Below are 5,449 nucleotides of genomic sequence, written 5' to 3'. Positions count from 1 at the left end.
GATGACTGTACGTGCAGCTCTGTGGTTTAAAGCAGCGTCGGTGTTTTCGTTAAACTGGGCTGTTCTCGTGACCCGAGGCCTCCGTTCTCTCCAGCGCGGTCCCAGGGCTGCGCCGTGCGCTTGTCCTGCTTTCCACTCGGCGCGGTCGTGTTAAATAAATGTAACGTTTTCATTTTCAAAAGTCTTTGTCTGTGTTGAAACGATCTTGGAAGTGGTCACACGGTGCTCCCGCTGGCAGAATGCTGGCTGAGTGGCATCTGAATTCTCGTCCTGTCCCCTCTGGAGTTGGAGGTCACACTGAGCAGGTGTGCGTCTCTCCTGGGATGCAGGGTCTAGTGTCAGGACCGTGGCTCCGAATCGGCACCCCTCAAAGTGCTAGCGTGCCCCACCCCCGAGGCAAGCGGGCCCTTGATGGGCAGCCGTGTGTCCCTGTCCTGATGGCTTTGGCTGAGCTCGTGAAGCGGGCCGAGTTCTCACAAATGGGACAGGGCTGGGCGGGGCCGCTGCAGGCGTTCCTGTCCCTGCACTGTCCGTGGGGCGCACATGTGGGTGTGCCTCTGTCACCTTTCAGGTGGGACGGCAGTGCTGGAGTGGGGCTTCTGTAAACAGACCTCTGCGCCTTTGGTACGAATTGTACTAAATACTAAACAGAATCCAGTTTAGATTTAAAAATTAAACACGCGACTGCTACTTGAGAACGCAGTTTCCTGATGCTGACGCATGTGCTCCCCAGACGGCAGGGTGGGCACAGCGCTGGAGGAACCCTGGGCGGAGCTGTGACGGCGGAGCGACTCCAGTTTCCTTGTGACCTGGAACCCACGTGAAGAATTCGCCCTGAACACAAACCTCAGCGTTCGGGTGTCCGTGCCAGACTGAATGCAGTGCCACAGCTGCAGCCCGCGCAGAGGGGACGCGGACCCTGGTGCCTCCACGGAGGGGGCGCTGCCTGCTTCCTCACCCAAGGGGGACAGGCAGCAAGCCGACAGTGGTTTCTCAGCCGAGGCCCCGCAGGCGGGAAGTAGGAGTGACAGGCAGTCTTACGACTGCCCGGTCCCCCACAGGTCAGCCTTGCAGGGGCGCTGTCGGCCTCCCCAGACTCAGCTGCTGGGGAGGAAGTCGGGCCAGGCTGCTCAGGGTCACGTCCCACCCCGTGGACGCAGCCGCCAGCCACGCTGAGCACAGAGGCCTACCTGGTGAGGCCACGCCAGCCGTCAGGGCGTCTGTCTGGGGCGGGGACCCTGTGGTGGTGGGCGAGCTGCCCCAGGAGCCCCCGCTGGGAGGGGGCGCGGGTCTGTGAGGCCACAGCCCACGGCGCACCCTGGGGAGCGAGGGTCTGAGGAGACACGTGCAGCTGCTGTTCAGGCAGAGCCACGGGAAGCGCGCAGTCTGCCCGTGTGCACGAAACCGCGGTGTGGATGCGCTGGGTGGGTGGGCACGGGGTGGGGTGGGACGAGGGACGGTGCAGGGGGCCCGGACGGTCTGTGAGACCGACTCAGCCGCAGCGATGCTTCCCTGACCGCCCAGGTCAGACAGCGATCAGGGAGCCCGACTCACCGAGGGGCCTTGCTGAAGGGGCGGGAGGTGGGCAGGACCGACATGGGATCCCAGCGGCCTGGGTGCCCAAGGGGCAGTCACGGTGACGGGACCGTTGCAGCCCGGCAGTAAACCTGAACCCACGCAGGGACGGCTGGGATCCCGAGGCGGCTCTGCCGTGTGCTGGCGCGGAGCCAGGCCGTCACTGGCGGGGGAGGCCCGCACGAGCCTGGGGAGGAGCTGCCACAGGGTTTCAGCGCCCAGGACAAATGCCGACATGACTGCACGTCCTCGCTGCTGTCACTTACTTGGCAACGGGCTGACCGCCAGCAGACCTGGGCCCCCTGGGCCAGCGGATGCCACAGCGGGGTGTCTGCACCCCCCGGTGCTTACATGACAGCGCCCTGAAGGGACCTGCAGGGGCTGAAACTGGGGCAGTCGAGGAACACAGTCACCGCCGTGCGGGTTTCTACCCACGGACCAGGGCAATGCCATGAGCCCGCCAACAGGTAATGAAGTGTGCGGGGGAGAGACGCAGCCTCTCAGGGTCCCAGTTCATATGAACGTGTCGCCAGATTGCTGGGTCACCATGGAGGGCAGCTATGGTGACGTGGGCCGTCACTGTCCCCTCATGAAAGCGTCCTCAGAAGACCGCTTTGCTGCCTCACAGTGAGGAAGGCGCCCTGTCCCCACCGTGCGCAGGGCTGGCCCGGCCCTCACCAAAGAGCTGCAGGACAGCCACGGGCACATACCCAGCCAACCCAGACCGAGGGGGAGGCTGCAAACCAGCCAGGGCCCGGCCCTCCAGGGACGGCCTCCAGCAGGGGGTCCCCGAGGGTGTGCAGGGGTCTCTGTCTCCCCACAATGCTCCGGTCCAGGCACAGGGCCTGTCAGAAACGTCACTGGGGTCTGGGGATGTAGGAAAGGCGTGCTGCCCCCCAAAGACCAGGTCTGCAAAACCGAAAATTGTGTCCCCACCTGACACTGTCACACAGCCAAATGGAAAGTGGAAAAAAGTCACCTTTGGGCCTGACCAGGCGCGTGCGTCCCAGGGGAACCACAGGCGTCTCGGGCAGCGTGGTACGGCTTTCCGGGGAGTGTGTAGCCCTCAGGTCGGGGGTGGGGGCAAGCCCCGATGGCGGGAGTCTCAGCCTTAATGTCAGAACCCCCCAAATGGAGAGCCAGTGCAGGTTCCTCTGTGTCGTGAGCCTCCTGCCCACGTGACTGCCACCACACTGGACCCTGAGTTCAGGGACACAGCTGGCGCCGTCCAGCTCAAGCCACGCTGTACGTGAAGGGAGGAGCTGCCCGACGCGAGGTCTGGACGCCGAAGCAGCGGCTCCAGCCTCCGCAGGTTCTGCAGTCCCTTCTCCCCTCCCTCAGCCTCAGACCAGGCAGCTCCCAAGAGACCGAGGTCAAGGCCCCCACTCCCTCGCCCTCTTGCGGGTGCCGTGGGGCAAGGCGCACGTTTAAGTCTGGCCCACCACCCGTGACCAGCCAGCTGGTCCCCCACAGCAGACGGGCCGCGTGCCTGTGCGGGGCCTGCACCCAGCTGGACGGCTCGTCCGTCGGTGCCGCCCTCACGCAAACCTGGTCTGCACCCCGAGTCACCTGAGTGGGGTCACGCCCTTAGCGTCCTTGGGTGGCCTCCGCGGCGATGAGACCTGCCCGGCAGGCTGCGCTGACCGAGCGCACTGGCCTTTCCAGTGTGTAAGGCGGTGATCTCCCCCCGGTGCGCCGCCAGCTTCTACACCTGCAATACCAACACCTCAGGGGCACTGCCCGTCCCTCAGAGTCACAAAACGGAGTCACAACAGCCAGCACAACAGCAGCTGTCTGCTGTCAAGGAATCAATTACGCTTTTTAAAAATGAGATCAGCCAAAAACGTATTTTTGGTGTGCCACGGGCTTTAGTGCTTCGCGTGCTGTGACGGCGAGGAGCGAAGCGCTGGTGTGAGGGGCCAAGGGCGCCGGGCGCACACCTGGCAGCTGGCACGTGGGCACCTCGGTGACCCCACGGGGGGCTGCATCGTCTCTCCACCTGCAGTTTGCGTTCCGGCCTCGGTCACTCCCACCGGCCGCCACGAGGACTGGCATCGGCTGACCCAGGCTCCTGGCACAGCTCCTACGGGGCAGTCCAGCCACTGAGCGCCCGCAGGCTGCGCGCACGGCCCGACGCCCGGACCCACAGCAGCCCGATGCGGCCCAGGCCCGAGTCTAAGCACTGATGGCGACACCCTTGTCAGCCCCTTAAGCAGAGACGTGCACACACCTGCCCCTAAGAAAGCGGCACAGGGAGAGTCCTGCGCAGCCTGGGGCAGCGGACCCAGCCGGGCCCGCTCCTGGCCGGGACAACGTGGTGTGCGGACACCTGAGGCCTGGCCTCAAGCTGGCTCAGAGCTCGATCTTCCTTTCACCAAATGCACGTCTGAATCCCCACATGGGTCCCGCCTGCTCAGTAAGCCCAGGCCACTAGCCTGGAGAACTCGCGCACCTCAAGCGACACAGGAGCAGGTCCTCAGCAAGGAAAAAACCCACAATACCTCGTACAGATAAAATGTCTCTGACTTACATAGGGGACAAGAGGAACATTGTGGAATAATGAAGCCCTGGCTGGGTGTGGCTCAGTGGGCTGAGCGCCGCAGGCCTGCAAGCTGAAAGGCCACCGGTTCGAGTCCTGGTCAGAGCACAGGCCTGGGTTGCAGGCCAGGTCCCCAGCTGGAGACGTGCAAGAGGCAACTGATCAATGTTTTTCTCCTCCTCTCTCTCCCTCCCTTTCCCTCTCTCTAAAATAAATAAAAATCTTTAAAATAAAGAATACAAATAAATAAGTCCAAATCTGAAAACCTCAGGGTTTTTACTTGATGGGAAGAGAAAAAGGCTCACCTGGGATCAAGCGCAACAGGGAAAAAGAATGGGGTAATTCCTCAAGGCCTTTCAAGGGCGTCTTTCTCGGGGCACCAGTCACCAGTGCCGGGGCCTTCCAGCCCCCCGAGGCCACCTCAGGAGGCTGCCCCGGCCTGCAGCAGCCTCCATACAGTGACACGCGTGGCCCTTACCGCCTGCTCTGTCAATTCCGAGATGCAGAAGGCTGGCTTTCTCCTCGGTGGGAAATATATTTAAAAGTTGTCCAAATACACAGCGCAAACACAGTTAAACATTAAAATTTTACTACACTTTTTGGTCCGAAGAGTGGAAACATACACAACCCCATTCCACGGGAACTGCTGTCTTCTCTAGGGCCAGGGCCGACTGACGCTTCAACTCTGACCCCCCTCAGATGTGCGGCCCCGTCCCAACCAGTACGCAGTGTACGCGTCCTCTCTAAGTGAAGTAACGCACTTCCAGCTTCTCCATTTCTAACTTAGCGGGAACCCAGTGGCACTGTCCCGAATGGGGGTGCGCAGTGGCCGGCACCTGCGCATCTCTCACCAGTTTCCGGAGTGAGCGTGACCCGGCTCCTGCCCCTGGACACCGACCTACCGGGGCTCAGGGGTGGGCCTGGAGCAGCGCGGCCCCCCCACTCAGGGTGGGGACACCGCCAGGGCTTTGTCTTGGGGACGCAGGTGGCATCGCCGCGTGACTGAGGGTTTGCTGGCTCGCGGTGCAGCACAGGACTCAGCGTGACACTGTGAGTGAGCTGTGACAGGCCCCCGGCCACGCTGACCACCGCATGAAGCTGAGAGGCAGGGGAACCGGGGGTCCCCTCCCAGCAGCGAGTCCACGGCCGGACCTGGTGCGTCGGACTTACCGATTCTAAAAAGCGAGCGGCTAGAAGGAGGGGACGGGCGGGCCAGCTCAGCGCCACACAGGCCCCGCCCGGCCCCGCCAGTGGAGGACAAGCGCTCTCACCGCTCGGGGGCGCCACCCGGTGCAGCTTCACTACACACAGGTCAAGAAAAAGGCGACGCCGAGG

This window comes from Furipterus horrens, unplaced genomic scaffold, assembly GCF_987537825.1.
Source record: "Furipterus horrens unplaced genomic scaffold, mFurHor1.1.pri manual_scaffold_5, whole genome shotgun sequence".
Taxonomy (NCBI): domain Eukaryota; kingdom Metazoa; phylum Chordata; class Mammalia; order Chiroptera; family Furipteridae; genus Furipterus; species Furipterus horrens.
The sequence above is the reverse complement of the archived record's forward strand: the minus strand, read 5'-3'. Positions refer to the sequence as shown.